Genomic DNA, 18363 nt, shown 5'->3' with positions numbered 1-18363 from the left:
GTAAACTTCTGTGTCACTGGGAATGTGATGAAATAAATAAAAGCTGATATAAATCATTCTCCCGAGTGGTGCAGCGGTCTAAGGCACTGCATCTCAGTGCTTGACGTGTCACTACAGACCCCCTGGTTCGATTCCAGGCTGTATCACAACCGGCCGTGATTGGGAGTCCCATAGGGCGGCGCACAATTGGCCCAGCTTCGTCCGGCTTTGGCCGTTGTAGGCCGTCATTGTAAGTAAGAATTTGTTCTTAACTGACTTGTCTAGTTAAATAAAAATAAAAATAACAATCTGACATTTCACATTCTTAAAATAATGTGGTGATCCTAACTGACCTAAGACAGGGCATTTGTTACTAGGATTAAATGTCAGGAATTGTGAAAAACTGAGTTTAAATGTATTTGGCTAAGGTGTATGTAAACTTCCAACTTCAACTGTAGATAGATAGATGGAGTGATATATATACTCATATGTTAGATAGATAGATAGACTCATATGTTAGATCGATAGATAGATGGTAGGGTAGGGTTGGGTAGGGTACTCCTGCATTTGGTCATGTGTTTGGACTCTTCAGAGAGGTGGAGGGGGTGTTGCTAGGGGTGTTGCTACGGGGCTCCAGCCTCAGTTTGATTGGTCGTTTGGGCATCAGCAGACCCTGGATATCCATCTCCAACGGGATCTATAGAGAAAAACAGAACAGACTATAACCCTGGTTGTCCATCTCCAACAGGATCTATAGAGAATAACAGAACAGAACAGAACATAACCCTGGTTGTCCATCTCCAACGGGATCTATAGAGAATAACAGAACAGAACAGAACATAACCCTGGTTGTCCATCTCCAACGGGATCTATAGAGAATAACAGAACAGAACAGAACATAACCCTGGCTGTCCATCTCCAACAGGATATATAGAGAATAACAGAACAGAACATAACCCTGGCTGTCCATCTCCAACAGGATCTATAGAGAATAACAGAACAGAACATAACCCTGGTTGTCCATCTCCAACAGGATCTATAGAGAATAACAGAACAGAACAGAACATAACCCTGGTTGTCCATCTCCAACAGGATCTATAGAGAATAACAGAACAGAACAGAACATAACCCTGGTTGTCCATCTCCAACAGGATATATAGAGAATAACAGAACAGAACATAACCCTGGTTGTCCATATCCAACAGGATCTATAGAGAATAACAGAACAGAACAGAACATAACCCTGGTTGTCCATCTCCAACGGGATCTATAGAGAATAACAGAACAGAACAGAACATAACCCTGGTTGTCCATCTCCAACAGGATCTATAGAGAATAACAGAACAGAACAGAACATAACCCTGGTTGTCCATCTCCAACAGGATCTATAGAGAATAACAGAACAGAACATAACCCTGGTTGTCCATCTCCAACAGGATCTATAGAGAATAACAGAACAGAACATAACCCTGGTTGTCCATATCCAACAGGATCTATAGAGAATAACAGAACAGAACATAACCCTGGTTGTCCATCTCCAACAGGATCTATAGAGAATAACAGAACAGAACAGAACCCTGGTTGTCCATCTCCAACAGGATCTATAGAGAATAACAGAACAGAACAGAACCCTGGTTGTCCATCTCCAACAGGATCTATAGAGAATACCAGAACAGAACAGAACTAACCCTGGTTGTCCATCTCCAACAGGATCTATAGAGAATAACAGAACAGAACATAACCCTGGTTGTCCATCTCCAACAGGATATATAGAGAATAACAGAACAGAACATAACCCTGGTTGTCCATCTCCAACAGGATCTATAGAGAATAACAGAACAGAACAGAACCCTGGTTGTCCATCTCCAACAGGATCTATAGAGAATAACAGAACAGAACAGAACCCTGGTTGTCCATCTCCAACAGGATCTATAGAGAATACCAGAACAGAACATAACCCTGGTTGTCCATCTCCAACAGGATCTATAGAGAATAACAGAACAGAACAGAACCTGGTTGTCCATCTCCAACAGGATCTATAGAGAATAACAGAACAGAACATAACCCTGGTTGTCTATATCCAACAGGATCTATAGAGAATAACAGAACAGAACAGAACCTGGTTGTCCATCTCCAACAGGATCTATAGAGAATAACAGAACAGAACAGAACATAACCCTGGTTGTCCATCTCCAACAGGATCTATGGAGAATAACAGAACAGAACAGAACCCTGGTTGTCCATCTCCAACAGGATATATAGAGAATAACAGAACAGAACAGAACATAACCCTGGTTGTCCACCTCCAACAGGATCTATAGAGAATACCAGAACAGAACAGAACATAACCCTGGTTGTCCATCTCCAACAGGATCTATAGAGAATAACAGAACAGAACAGAACATAACCCTGGCTGTCCATCTCCAATGGGATCTATAGAGAATAACAGAACAGAACATAACCCTGGTTGTCCATCTCCAACAGGATCTATAGAGAATAACAGAACAGAACAGAACATAAACTTGGTTGTCCATCTCCAACAGGATCTATAGAGAATAACAGAACAGAACAGAACATAACCCTGGCTGTCCATCTCCAATGGGATCTATAGAGAATAACAGAACAGAACAGAACCCTGGTTGTCCATCTCCAACAGGATCTATAGAGAATAACAGAACAGAACAGAACATAACCCTGGTTGTCCATTTCCAACAGGATATATAGAGAATAACAGAACAGAACAGAACATAACCCTGGTTGTCCATCTCCAACAGGATCTATAGAGAATAACAGAACAGAATATAACATAACCCTGGTTGTCCATCTCCAACAGGATCTATAGAGAATAACAGAACAGAACAGAACATAACCCTGGTTGTCCATCTCCAACAGTATCTATAGAGAATAACAGAACAGAACATAACCTGGTTGTCCATCTCTAACAGGATCTATAGAGAATAACAGAACAGAACAGAACCCTGGTTGTCCATCTCCAACAGGAACTATAGAGAATAACATGACATGACAAAACATGATTGTGTCTCCCGAGTGGCGCAGTGGTCTAAGGCACTGCATTGCAGTGCTAGCTGTGACACTAGAGATCCTGGTTAGAATCCAGGCTCTGTCGTAGCCGGACGCGACCAGGACACCCATGGTGGCGGCGCACAATTGGCCCAGCGTCGTCCAGGGTAGGGGAGGGAATGGCCGGTTAACGGGGACCACCCATACCTAAAATGTATGCATGACTATATGTCACTTTGGATAAAAGCATCCTGCTAAAGGGATATATATTATTGTTATTTATATTATCTTATAATTATGTGTCCATGATCTCCAACTCACTGGTTGGACAATGCTTTGTGTGTGTGTGTGTGTGTGTGTGGGCGTGTGCGCTGTGTGTGTTGTGTTGATCTTTGGACGTCCTGTTAGGTCAGGTAGAATCTCATCTGATAACTCCTGTTACATAACCCTCCCCAGCCTTAACCACAATTCTAGGAATAGATCCCAGAGCCCCCAGTACTAACCTGAACCATTAGATACTAACATAACCACTGATCTAGGACCAGATTCCCCTGACCCAGTACTAACCTGAACCATTAGACAGTAACCTAACCACTGATCTAGGACCTGATTCCCCTGACCCAGTACTAACCTGAACCATTAGATACTAACCTAACCACTGATCTAGGACCAGATTCCCCTGACCCAGTACTAACCTGAACCATTACACACTAACCTAACCACTGATCTAGGACCAGATTCCCCTGACCCAGTACTAACCTGAACCATTACACACTAACCTAACCACTGATCTAAGAATAGTCCTGACCTGAACCATTAGACAGTAACCTAACCACAGATCTAGAGCGCCCCCCAGTGTCTTTATGTGTGAAGTGTCAACATAGAGTTGAATACAGGACTAGGGAGAATCTCCATTTCATTTCCTTGATTCCTCGCATTCCTTCTCATCCAATGGGTTTTGAGGAGGAGGCGGGGATAGAGAATGCGAGGAATCAAGGAAATACAATTGAGATTCTTCCTTATTTGCAACGTTGGCACTGACCATGTTAAAACAGGCGCTGACCATGTTATAACAGGTGGTGATCATGTTAAAACAGGTGGTGACCATGCTAAAACAGGTGGTGACCATGTTAAAACAGGTGGTGACCATGTTAAAACAGGTCCATGTTAAAACAGGTGGTGACCATGCTAAAACAGGTGGTGACCATGTTAAAACAGGTAGTGACCATGTTAAAACAGGCGCTGACCATGTTAAAACAGGTCCATGTTAAAACAGGTGGTGACCATGCTAAAACAGGTGGTGACCATGTTAAAACAGGTGGTGACCATGTTAAAACAGGTGGTGACCATGTTAAAACAGGTGGTGACCATGTTAAAACAGGCGGTGACCATGTTAAAACAGGTGGTGACCATGTTAAAACAGGTCCATGTTAAAACAGGTGGTGGCCATGTTAAAACAGGTGGTGTCCATGTTAAAACAGGTGGTGACCATGTTAAAACAGGCGGTGACCATGTTAAAACAGGTGGTGACCATGTTAAAACAGGTCCATGTTAAAACAGGTGGTGGCCATGTTAAAACAGGTGGTGTCCATGTTAAAACAGGTCCCTGTTAAAACAGGTCCATGTTAAAACAGTTGGTGACCGTGTTAAACAGGTCATGGCCATGCTAAAACTGGTGGTGATCATGTTAAAATAGGTGGTGACCATGTTAAAACAAGAGGTGACCATGCTAAAACAGGTGGTGAACATGTTAAAACAGGTGGTGACCATGCTAAAACAGGTCCATGTTAAAACAGATGGTGACCATGTTAAAACAGGTGGTGACCATGTTAAAACAGGTGGTGACCATGCTAAAACAGGTCCATGTTAAAACAGGTGGTGACCATGTTAAAACAGGTGGTGACCATGTTAAAACAGGTCCATGTTAAAACAGGTCCATGTTAAAACAGGTGGTGACCATGTGGTCCTCTGTAGCTCAGCTGGTAGAGCACGGCGCTTGTAACGCCAAGGTAGTGGGTTTGATCCCCGGGACCACCCATACACAAAAATGTATGCACGCATGACTGTAAGTCGCTTTGGATAAAAGCGTCTGCTAAATGGCATATTATTATTATTATTATGTATAAAAAACAGGTCCATGTTAAAACAGGTGGTGACCATGTTAAAACAGGTGGTGACCATGTTAAAACAGGCGGTGACCATGTTAAAACAGGTGGTGACCATGTTAAAGCAGGTCCATGTTAAAACAGGTGGTTGCCATGTTAAAACAGGTGGTGTCCATGTTAAAACAGGTCCCTGTTAAAACAGGTCCATGTTAAAACAGGTGGTGACCGTGTTAAACAGGTCATGACCATGCTAAAACTGGTGGTGACCATGTTAAAATAGGTGGTGACCATGTTAAAACAAGAGGTGACCATGCTAAAATAGGTGGTGAACATGTTAAAACAGGTGGTGACCATGTTAACACAGGTGGTGACCATGCTAAAACAGGTCCATGTTAAAACAGGTGGTGACCATGCTAAAACAGGTCTATGTTAAAACAGATGGTAACATTTTTACATTTTAGTCATTTAGCAGACGCTCTTATCCAGAGCGACTTACATGAGCAATTACGTTAAGTGCCTTGCTCAAGGGCACATAAACAGATTTTTCACCTAGTCGGCTCGGAAATTAGAACCAGCGACCTTTCGGTTACTGGCACAACGCTCTTAACCACTAAGCTATCTGCCGCTACCAAGTTAACCAAGTTAAATCAGCTCCATGTTAAAACAGGTGCTGCGGCAAGTTACAGCCTCTATCCAACTCTATGAATGATACTGATATTTGATGATGTCATATTCCGTCTGCTCAGGTGAGCGTCTCACCTCGGTCTCGTCGCAGACGGAGAATGTGAAACTCTGGAGGATCTCGACCATGGCCAGTTTGATCATGATCAGGGCGAAACGCATCCCGATACAGTTCCTGGGCCCCGCCCCGAACGGCATGTACGTGTACGGGTCAATAGACTCCTTGTTCTCCTTACTGAACCTGGACAGGGAGAGGGCAGACACATTACACATTGGATTGGAGTTGATTTGGGGTTGGGGTTCAGACACATTACACACTGTATTGTAGTTGATTTGTGGTTGTGGTTCAGACACATTACACATTGGATTGGAGTTGATTTGGGGTTGGGGTTCAGACACATTACACATTGGATTGGAGTTGATTTGGGGTTGTGGTTCAGTCACATTACACATTGGATTGGAGTTGATTTGTGGTTGTGGTTCAAACACATTACACATTGTATTGTAGTTGATATGTGGTTGTGGTTCAGACACATTACACATTGGATTGTAGTTGATTTGTGGTTGTGGTTCAGTCACATTACATTGTAGTTGATTTGTGGTTGTGGTTCAGTCACATTACATTGTAGTTGATTTGTGGTTGTGGTTCAGTCACATTACACATTGTATTGTAGTTGATTTGTGGTTGTGGTTCAGTCACATTGTATTGTAGTTGATTTGTGGTTGTGGTTCAGACACATTACACATTGTATTGTAGTTGATTTGTGGTTGTGGTTCAGACACATTACACATTGTATTGTGGTTGATATGTGGTTGTGGTTCTGTCACATTACATTGTAGTTGATTTGTGGTTGTGGTTCAGTCACATTACACATTGTATTGTAGTTGATTTGTGGTTGTGGTTCAGTCACATTACATTGTAGTTGATTTGTGGTTGTGGTTCAGTCACATTACACATTGTATTGTAGTTGATTTGTGGTTGTGGTTCAGTCACATTACACATTGTATTGTAGTTGATTTGTGGTTGTGGTTCAGTCACATTACACATTGTATTGTGGTTGATTTGTGGTTGTGGTTCAGAAACATTACATTGTAGTTGATTTGTGGTTGTGGTTCAGTCACATTACACATTGTATTGTAGTTGATTTGTGGTTGTGGTTCAATCACATTACACATTGTATTGTAGTTGATTTGTGGTTGTGATTCAGTCACATTACACATTGTATTGTAGTTGATTTGTGGTTGTGGTTCAGTCACATTACACATTGTATTGTAGTTGATTTGTGGTTGTGGTTCAGACACAACACATTGCACTGCAGTATAATGATGCACTGTAGTTGTGGTTCCATTGCAGCAGTGTGTTTATCCTTGTGTTGTGGTAAAGTAGTGCTTGTGTTGTGGTTGTGCTGTGGTTGTGATATGGTTGAATTGTGGTTGTGCTGTGGTTGTGTTATTGTTGAATTGTGGTAGTGCTGTGGTTGTATTGTGGTTGTGCTGTGGTTGTGCTGTGGTTACAGTGTGGTCCAGTACCTCTCTGGTTTGAACTCCTCAGGGTCGGACCAGATCTCTGGGTCACGATGGAGTGTCCATGTGGGAACCAGGATAACGCAGTCTTTGGGGATGACGATGCCGTTGATCTCCACCGTCTTCTTGGCGACCCTCTCCAGTCGGCCGAAGATGGGATACAGTCTCAGAGACTCGTTCAACACACTGTCCAGATAGTCCATCTGCATCAGAGCTTCGTACTGGATAGGAGCCTGAACCGGGGTTACACATACATCAGTACCTCACCATATCTGGCACCGGGGTTACACACACATCAGTACCTCAACACATCTGGCACCGGGGTTACACACACATCAGTACCTCACCACATCTGACACCGGGGTTACACATACATCAGTACCTCACCACATCTGGCACCGGGGTTACACACACGTCAGTACCTCAACACATCTGGCACCGGGGTTACACACACGGCAGTACCTCAACACATCTGGCACCGGGGTTACACACACGTCAGTACCTCAACACATCTGGCACCGGGGTTACACACACGTCAGTACCTCACCACATCTGGCACCGGGGTTACACACACGTCAGTACCTCAACACATCTGGCACCGGGGTTACACATACAGTACCGGTCAAAAGTTTTAGAACACCTACTCATTCAAGGGTGTTTCTTTATTTTTACTATTTTCTACATTGTAGAGTAATAGTGAAGACATCAAAACTATGAAATAACACATATGGAATCATGTAGTAACCAAAAAAGTGTTAAACAAATCCAAATATATTTTATATTTGAGATTCTTCAAATAGCCACCCTTTGTCTTGATGACAGCACTGCACAGTCTTGGCATTCTCTCAACCATCTTCATGTGGTAGTCACCTGGAATGCATTTCAATTAACAGGTGTGCCTTCTTAAAAGTTAATTTGTGGAATTTCTTTCCTTCTTAAGCCAATCAGTTGTGTTGTGACAAGATAGGGGGGTATACAGAAGATAGCCCTATTTGGTAAAAGACCAAGTCCCTATTATGGCAAGAACAGCTCAAATAAGCAAAAAGAAACTACAGTCCATCATTACTTTAAGACATGAAGGTCAGTCAATACGGAACATTTCAAGAACTTTGAAAGTTTCTTCAAGTGCAGTTGCAGAAACCCATCAAGCGCTATGATGAAACTGGCTCTCATGAGGACCGCCACAGGAATGGAAGACCCAGAGTTGCCTCTGCTGCAGAGGATAAGTTCATTAGAGTTACTAGCCTCAGAAATTGCAACCTAAATAAATGCTTCACAGATTTCAAGTAACAGACACATCTCAACATCAACTGTTCAGAGGAGACTGTGTAAATCAGGCCTTCATGGTCGAATTGCTGCAAAGAAACCACTACTAAAGGACACCAATAAGAAGAAGAGACTTGCTTGGGCCAAGAAACACGAGCAATGGACATTAGACCGGTGTAAATTTGTCCTTTGGTCTCGAGTCCAAATTTGAGATTTTTGGATCCAAACGGTGTCTCTTTTTGAGACGCGATGTGTATTTCCCACCATAAAGCATGGAGGAGGAGGTGTGATGGTGCTTTGCTGGTGACACTGTCTGTGATTTATTTAGAATTCAAGGAACACATAACCAGCATGGCTACCGCAGCATTCTGCAGCGATACGCCATCCCATCTGTTTTGGGCTTGGTGGGACTATCATTTGTTTTTCAACAGGACAATGACCCAACACACCTCCAGGCTGTGTAAGGGCTATTTGACCAAGAAGGAGAGTGATGGAGTGCTGCATCAGATGACCTGGCCTCCACAATCCCAGAACCACAACCAAATTGAGATGGTTTGGGATTAGTCATACCGCAGAGTGAAGGAAAAGCAGCCAACAAGTGCTCAGCATATGTGGGAACTCCTCCAAGACTGTTGGAAAAGCATTCCAGGTGACGCTGGTTGAGAGAATGCCAAGAGTGTGCAAAGCTGCCATAAAGGCAAAGGGTGGCTATTTGAAGAATTTCAAATAGCGCTTGATGGTTTTTGCGACTGCACTCGAAGAAACTTTTCAAAGTTCTTGAAATGTTCCGTATTGACTGACCTTCATGTCTTAAAGTAATGATGGACTGTAGTTTATTTTTGCTTATTTGAGCTGTTCTTGCCATAATAGGGACTTGGTCTTTTACCAAATAGGGCTATCTTCTGTATACCCCTCTATCTTGTCACAACACAACTGATTGGCTTAAGAAGGAAAGAAATTCCACAAATGAACTTTTAAGAAGGCACACCTGTTAATTGAAATGCATTCCAGGTTACTACCTCATGAAGCTGGTTGAGAGAATGCCAAGTGTGCAAAGCTGTCATCAAGGCAAAGGGTGGCTATTTGAAGAATCTCAAATATAAAATATATTTGGATTTGTTTAACACTTTCTTGGTTACTACAAGATTCCATATGTGTTAATTCATAGTTTTGATGTCTTCACTATTATTCTACAATGTAGAAAATAGTAAAAATAAAGAAAAACCCTTGAATGAGTAGGTGTTCTAAAACTTTTGACCGGTAGTTTACATCAGTACCTCACCACATCTGACATCGGGGTTACTTTGATGGGGAACACAGTATCTATCTCCTCCTGCAGTTTGGTCATGGTGTGGGGGTTACCTTGTTGGGGAACACAGTATCTATCTCCTCCTGCAGTTTGGTCATGGTGTGGGGGTTTCCTTGTTGGAGAACACAGTATCTAAATCCTCCTGCAGTTTGGTCATGGTGTGGGGGTTACTTTGATGGGGAACACAGTATCTATCTCCTCCTGCAGTTTGGTCATGGTGTGGGGGTTACCTTGTTGGGGAACACAGTATCTATCTCCTCCTGCAGTTTGGTCATGGTGTGGGGGTTACCTTGTTGGGGAACACAGTATCTATCTCCTCCTGCAGTTTGGTCATGTTGTGGGGGTTACTTTGATGGGGAACACAGTATCTAATTCCTCCTGCAGTTTGGTCATGGTGTGGGGGTTACCTTGTTGGGGAACACAGTATCTAACTCCTCCTGCAGTTTGGTCATGGTATGGGGGTTACCTTGTTGGGGAACACAGTATCTATCTCCTCCTGCAGTTTGGTCATGGTGTGGGGGTTACCTTGTTGGGGAACACAGTATCTATCTCCTCCTGCAGTTTGGTCATGGTGTGGGGGTTACCTTGTTGGGGAACACAGTATCTATCTCCTCCTGCAGTTTGGTCATGGTGTGGGGGTTACCTTGTTGGGGAACACAGTATCTATCTCCTCCTGCAGTTTGGTCATGGTGTGGGGGTTACCTTGTTGGGGAACACAGTATCTATCTCCTCCTGCAGTTTGGTCATGGTGTGGGGGTTACTTTGATGGGGAACACAGTATCTAATTCCTCCTGCAGTTTGGTCATGGTGTGGGGGTTACCTTGTTGGGGAACACAGTATCTAACTCCTCCTGCAGTTTGGTCATGGTGTGGGGGTTACCTTGTTGGGGAACACAGTATCTATCTCCTCCTGCAGTTTGGTCATGACATGTGGGTTGGTAGCTAGGTTATAGGCCAGGAAACTCAGAGTACTGCTGCTGGTCTCGTAGCCGGCAAAGATAAAGATCATGGCCTGAGACAAGATCTCATGATCAGTCAGTCCTGTGGAGAGAGAGAGAGAGAGAGAGAGAGAGAGAGAGAGAGAGAGAGAGAGAGAGAGAGAGAGAGAGAGAGAGAGAGAGAGAGAGAGAGAGAGAGAGAGAGAGAGAGAGAATTGTTTACAGGTGTGTGTTTGTAACAGTAGTTTCCAGGTGTGTGTTTGTAACAGTAGTTAACAGGTGTGTGTTTGTAACAGTAGTTTACAGGTGTGTGTTTCTAGCAGTAGTTTACAGGTGTGTGTTTGTAACAGTAGTTAACAGGTGTGTGTGTTTGTAGCAGTAGTTTACAGGTGTGTGTTTGTAGCAGTAGTTTACAGGTGTGTGTTTGTAACAGTAGTTAACAGGTGTGTGTTTGTAACAGTGTGTTACAGCTGTGTGTTTGTAACAGTAGTATACAGGTGTGTGTTTGTAACAGTAGTTTACAGGTGTGTGTTTGTAACAGTAGTATACAGGTGTGTGTTTGTAACAGTAGTTTACAGGTGTGTGTTTGTAGCAGTAGTTTACAGGTGTGTGTTTGTAACAGTAGTTTACAGGTGTGTGTTTGTAACAGTAGTTTACAGGTGTGTGTTTGTAAAAGTAATTTACAGGTGTGTTTGTAACAGTAGTTTACAGGTGTGTGTTTGTAAAAGTAGTTTACAGGTGTGTGTTTGTAACAGTAGTATACAGGTGTGTGTTTGTAACAGTAGTTTACAGGTGTGTGTTTGTAACAGTAGTTTACAGGTGTGTGTTTGTAGCAGTAGTTAACAGGTGTGTGTTTGTAACAGTAGTTTACAGGTGTGTGTTTGTAACAGTAGTTTCCAGGTGTGTGTTTGTAACAGTAGTTTACAGGTGTGTGTTTGTAACAGTAGTTTACAGGTGTGTGTTTGTAGCAGTAGTTTCCAGGTGTGTGTTTGTAGCAGTAGTTTCCAGGTGTGTGTTTGTAGCAGTAGTTTACAGGTGTGTGTTTGTAACAGTAGTTTCCAGGTGTGTGTTTGTAACAGTAGTTTACAGGTGTGTGTTTGTAACAGTAGTTAACAGGTATGTGTTTGTAACAGTAGTTAACAGGTGTGTGTTTGTAGCAGTAGTTAACAGGTGTGTGTTTCTAGCAGTAGTTTACAGCTGTGTGTTTGTAACAGTAGTTTACAGGTGTGTGTTTGTAACAGTAGTTTACAGGTGTGTGTTTGTAACAGTAGTTTACAGGTGTGTGTTTCTAGCAGTAGTTTACAGCTGTGTGTTTGTAACAGTAGTTTACAGGTGTGTGTTTGTAACAGTAGTTTACAGGTGTGTGTTTGTAACAGTAGTTTACAGGTGTGTGTTTGTAGCAGTAGTTAACAGGTGTGTGTTTGTAGCAGTAGTTTCCAGGTGTGTGTTTGTAGCAGTAGTTTCCAGGTGTGTGTTTGTAGCAGTAGTTTACAGGTGTGTGTTTGTAACAGTAGTTTCCAGGTGTGTGTTTGTAACAGTAGTTTACAGGTGTGTTTGTAACAGTAGTTAACAGGTATGTGTTTGTAACAGTAGTTAACAGGTGTGTGTTTGTAGCAGTAGTTAACAAGTGTGTGTTTCTAGCAGTAGTTTACAGCTGTGTGTTTGTAACAGTAGTTTACAGGTGTGTGTTTGTAACAGTAGTTTACAGGTGTGTGTTTGTAACAGTAGTTTACAGGTGTGTGTTTCTAGCAGTAGTTTACAGCTGTGTGTTTGTAACAGTAGTTTACAGGTGTGTGTTGGTAACAGTAGTTAACAGGTGTGTGTTTGTAACAGTAGTTAACAGGTGTGTGTTTGTAGCAGTAGTTAACAGGTGTGTGTTTGTAGCAGTAGTTTACAGGTGTGTGTTTGTAACAGTAGTTTACAGGTGTGTGTTTGTAACAGTAGTTAACAGGTGTGTGTTTGTAACAGTAGTTAACAGGTGTGTGTTTGTAACAGTAGTTAACAGGTGTGTGTTTGTAAAAGTAATTTACGTGTGTGTTTGTAACAGTAGTTAACAGGTGTGTGTTTGTAACAGTAGTTTCCAGGTGTGTGTTTGTAAAAGTAATTTACAGGTGTTTGTTTGTAACAGTAGTTAACAGGTGTGTGTTTGTAACAGTAGTTTACAGGTGTGTGTTTGTAACAGTAGTTGACAGGTGTGTTTTTGTAACAGTAGTTAACAGGTGTGTGTTTGTAACAGTAGTTAACAGGTGTGTGTTTGTAACAGTAGTTTACAGGTGTGTGTTTGTAACAGTAGTTAACAGGTGTGTGTTTGTAACAGTAGTTTACAGGTGTGTGTTTGTAAAGTAGTTTCCAGGTGTGTGTTTGTAACAGTAGTTAACAGGTGTGTGTTTGTAACAGTAGTTAACAGGTGTGTTTTTGTAACAGTAGTTAACAGGTGTGTGTTTGTAACAGTAGTTAACAGGTGTGTGTTTGTAACAGTAGTTAACAGGTGTGTGTTTGTAACAGTAGTTTACAGGTGTGTGTTTGTAGCAGTAGTTTACAGGTGTGTGTTTGTAGCAGTAGTTAACAGGTGTGTGTTTGTAGCAGTAGTTTCCAGGTGTGTGTTTGTAACAGTAGTTAACAGGTGTGTGTTTGTAACAGTAGTTTACAGGTGTGTGTTTGTAACAGTAGTTTCCAGGTGTGTGTTTGTAACAGTAGTTTACAGGTGTGTGTTTGTAGCAGTAGTTTACAGGTGTGTGTTTGTAGCAGTAGTTAACAGGTGTGTGTTTGTAGCAGTAGTTTCCAGGTGTGTGTTTGTAACAGTAGTTAACAGGTGTGTGTTTGTAACAGTAGTTTACAGGTGTGTGTTTGTAACAGTAGTTTACAGGTGTGTGTTTGTAACAGTAGTTAACAGGTGTGTGTTTGTAACAGTAGTTTACAGGTGTGTGTTTGTAAAGTAGTTTCCAGGTGTGTGTTTGTAACAGTAGTTAACAGGTGTGTGTTTGTAACAGTAGTTAACAGGTGTGTGTTTGTAACAGTAGTTAACAGGTGTGTGTTTGTAACAGTAGTTAACAGGTGTGTGTTTGTAACAGTAGTTTACAGGTGTGTGTTTGTAACAGTAGTTAACAGGTGTGTGTTTGTAACAGTAGTTTACAGGTGTGTGTTTGTAACAGTAGTTAACAGGTGTGTGTTTGTAACAGTAGTTAACAGGTGTGTGTTTGTAACAGTAGTTTCCAGGTGTGTGTTTGTAACAGTAGTTAACAGGTGTGTGTTTGTAACAGTAGTTTACAGGTGTGTGTTTGTAACAGTAGTTTCCAGGTGTGTGTTTGTAGCAGTAGTTTCCAGGTGTGTGTTTGTAACAGTAGTTTCCAGGTGTGTGTTTGTAACAGTAGTTAACAGGTGTGTGTTTGTAACAGTAGTTTCCAGGTGTGTGTTTGTAACAGTAGTTAACAGGTGTGTGTTTGTAACAGTAGTTAACAGGTGTGTGTTTGTAGCAGTAGTTAACAGGTGTGTGTTTGGCAGGTACCTTTAGTCTGTTCCTCTCCTGTCTTTGTGTCGCTGCCTTTCTGAGAGTCGATCATCAGCTATAAGAAATCCACCCGACTCTGGAAGCAGAAAGAAATGATGTAAAATCCATCCAATCACAATCAACACACACAAACATATTCTACTGGATCTGGTCCAATCACAACCAACACAAACAGATTCTACTGGATCTGGCCCAATCACAACCAACACAAACAGATTCTACTGGATCTGGTCCAATCACAGCCAACACAAACAGATTCTACTGGATCTGGTCCAATCACAGCCAACACAAACAGATTCTACTGGAGCTGGTCCAATCACAACCAACACAAACAGATTCTACTGGAGCTGGTCCAATCACAACCAACACAACCAGATTCTACTGGATCTGGTCCAATCACAACCAACACAACCAGATTCTACTGGATCTGGTCCAATCACAGCCAACACACACAGATTCTACTGGATCTGGTCCAATCACAACAAACACAAACAGATTCTACTGCAGGGGTCTCCATCATTTTCTAACATCAGAGAAAGTAGTGCACTATGTTGTCAACTCTCCCCCTGGTCCTTAGAGAAAGTAGTGCACTATGTTGTCAACTCTCCCCCTGGTCCTTAGAGAAAGTAGTGCACTATGTTGTCAACTCTCCCCCTGGTCCTTAGAGAAAGTAGTGCACTATGTTGCCGACTCTCCCCCTGGTCCTTAGAGAAAGTAGTGCACTCTTTTGTCAACTCTCCCCCTGGTCCTGAATGTAGATATTTGGGTCCCAATAATAGTGTTTTTACATTGCGATATAATAAGTATACCAAATAAAATATAATGCAACTGCTATCGATATGGACTTATTATTGCCCATTACTAATAGTGACATAGGTTTCCTAAACATAATATATACAAAACAAAGATATAAATGCAACATGTGAAGTGTTGGTCCCATGTTTCATGAGCTGAAATAAAAGATCCCAGAAATGTTCCATACTCACAAAAAGCTGACAATATTGTTTACATCCCTGTTAGTGAGCATTTGTCCTTTGCCAATATAATCCATCCACATGACATGTGTGGCATATCAATAAGCTGATTAAACAGCATGATCATTACACAGGTGCACCTAGTGCTGGGGACAATAAAAGGCCACTCTAAAATGTGCAGTTTTGCAGTTTTGTCACACCTCACAATGCCACAGATGTCTCAAGTTTTGAGGGAGCGTGCAATTGGCATGCTGACTGCAGGAATGTCCACCAGGGATGTTGCCAGATAATTGAATTTTAATTTTTCTATCATAAACCGCATCCAACGTTGTTTTAGAGACATTGACAGTACGTCCAACTGGCCTTACAACTACAGACCACATGTAACCACACAAGCCCAGGATCTCCCCCTCTTGGATCGTCTGAGACCAGCCACCCGGACAGCTGATGAAACTGAGGAGTATTTCTGTCTGTAATAAAGCCCTTTTGTGGGGAAAAACTCGTTCTCATTGGCTGGGCCTGGCTCCCCAGTGGGTGGGCCTATGCCCTCCCAGGCCCACCCATAGCTGCGCCCCTGCCCAGTCATGTGAAATCCATAGATTAGGGCCTAATTTATTTATTTCAATTGACTGATTTCCTTATATGAACTGTAACTCAGTAAATCGTTGACATTTTTGCATGTTGCGTTTATATTTTTGTTGAATATATTGAATATATACATTCAGAATATTACAATACAAATACAAATATAAAACATTTACAGTTGTGTTCCCAGTGCCGCGTCCAGATTTGATCTTAGCCAGCGAGGCGTAAAAGAAGTCCGTCACCGCAGTCGGGAAGAAAGAAAACTTAATCTTCTCCAAGATAGGACCCGTGAAGGGGAACAACACTGGAACAGAGAAACCTTTCATAAAAAGGTATTTCACTTTATATGATTACAAAGTACAACTTTGCCTCTGTGTGTGTGTGTGTGTGTGTGTGTGTGTGTGTGTGTGTGTGTGTGGTCTCACAGACTAGAAGGAACAGTGGGTTGAACAGGTCAAACTTGAGCATCTTCTTGACGTTGGAGACGAAGGGGTCTGAAGGGTTGTTCAGAGAGTCAATGTCCACACTGAAGGCTGTGCTGGTGACCACGTCCATACTGTAGGGCCCAAAGAACCTGCAACACAACCACAATTACACAACGACTGACCACAACTACTGACCACATCCACACAACTACTGACGACAACCACACAACTACTGACCACAATTACACAACTACTGACCACAACTACTGACCAAATCCACACAACTACTGACCACAATTACACAACGACTGACCACAACTACTGACCATATCCACACAACTACTGACCACAACTACTGACCACAACTACTGACCACAACCACACAACTACTGACCACAACTACTGATCACAACTACTGACCACATCCACACAACTACTGACCACAACCACACAACGACTGACCACAACTACTGACTACATCCACACAACTACTGACCACAACTACTGACCACAACCACACAACTACTGACCACAACCACACAACTGCTGACCACAACCACACAACTACTGACCACAAATACTGACCACACAACTACTGAAAACAACTACTGACCACAACTATGACCACAACCATACAGGTATTTCCCCCAAAAACATCAAACGTCTGTTAAGTGTCATATTATATACAGTCCCTTCAGAAAGTATTCACACCCTTTGACTTTTTCAAAATTTTCTTGTTTTACAGCCTGAATTTAAAATGGATTAAATAGAGATTTAGTGTCACTGGCCTTCACACAAAGTGAAGTGTGTCAAAGTGGAATTATGTTTTTAGAAACTTTTACAAAGGAATTAAAAATGAAAAGCTGAAATATCTTGAGTCAATAAGTCTTCAACCCCTTTGTTCTGGAAAGTCTAAATAAGGTCAGGAGTAAAAATGTGCTCAACAAGTCACATAATGAGTTGCATGGAGTCACTCTGTGTGCAATGATAGTGTTTAGCATGATTATTTTTATGACTACCTCATCTCTGTACCCCACACATACAATTATCTGTCAGGTCCCTCAGTCGAGCAGTGAATTTCAAACACAGATTCAACCACAAAGACCAGGGAGGTTTTCTAATGCCTCGCAAAGCAGACATTGAATATCCCTTTGAGCATGGTGAAGTTATTAATTACACTTTGGATGGTGTATCAATACACCCAGTCACTACAAAGATACAGGCGTCCTTCCTAACACAGTTGCCGGAGAGGAAGGAAACCGCTCAGGAATTTCACCATGAAGCCAATGGTGACTTTAAAACAGTTAAAAGAAAAGAAGGAAGCCTGTACAGAATAAAAAATATTCCAAAACATGCATCCTGTTTGCAATAAGGCACTAAAATAAAACTGCCAAAAATGTGGCAAAGAAATTAACTTTATGCCCTGAATACAAAGTGTTACGTTTGGGGCAAATCCAACGCAACACATCACTGAGTACCACTCTTCCTATTTTCAAGCATGGTGGTGGCTGCATCATGTTATGGGTATGCTTGTCATCGGCAAGGACTAGAGAGTTTTTTAGGATAAAAATAAACCGAATCGAGCTAAGCACAGGCAAAATCCTAGACAAAAACCTGGTTCAGTCTGCTTTCAACCAGACAGATTCACCTTTCAGCAGGACAATAACCTAAAACACAAGGCCAAATATACACAGGAGTTGCTTACTTAGACGACATTGAATGTTTCCTGAGTGGCCTAGTTACAGTATTGACTTAAATCGGCTTGAAAATCCACGGCAAGACTTGAAATGGCTGTCTAGCAATGATCAACAACGAATTTTAAAAATAATAATGTGCGAATATTGTACAAACCAGGTGTACAAAGCTCTTAGAGACTTACCCAGAAAGACTCACCGCTGTAATCACTGCCAAATGTGATTCTAACATGTATTCACTCAGGGGTGTAAATACTTATGTAAATGAGATATTTCTGTACATATGTCCTAAAAACATGTTTTCACTTTGTCATTATGGGGTATTGTATTCTCTATACTACATTACCTAGGTAAC

At 41.9% G+C, this 18363-nt stretch overlaps 1 pseudogene across 1 annotated transcript; it reads right to left on the bottom strand.

Moving 5' to 3' along the window:
* Positions 1-239: 239 nt before the first annotated feature.
* LOC311115643 (cytochrome P450 3A27-like) lies at positions 240-16468 on the bottom strand (annotated as a pseudogene). Its single transcript, XR_014615326.1, has 7 exons — positions 16315-16468; positions 16066-16193; positions 14328-14406; positions 10765-10925; positions 7317-7543; positions 5865-6027; positions 240-676 (listed from the first exon to the last, which is right to left on the bottom strand). The product of XR_014615326.1 is annotated as a cytochrome P450 3A27-like (transcript).
* Positions 16469-18363: the final 1895 nt, after the last annotated feature.

The sequence above is a fragment of the Coregonus lavaretus genome (genome assembly GCF_964263955.1).
Source record: "Coregonus lavaretus genome assembly, contig: HAP1_SCAFFOLD_6914, whole genome shotgun sequence".
NCBI lineage: Eukaryota > Metazoa > Chordata > Actinopteri > Salmoniformes > Salmonidae > Coregonus > Coregonus lavaretus.
The sequence above is the reverse complement of the archived record's forward strand: the minus strand, read 5'-3'. Positions and strand labels throughout refer to the sequence as shown.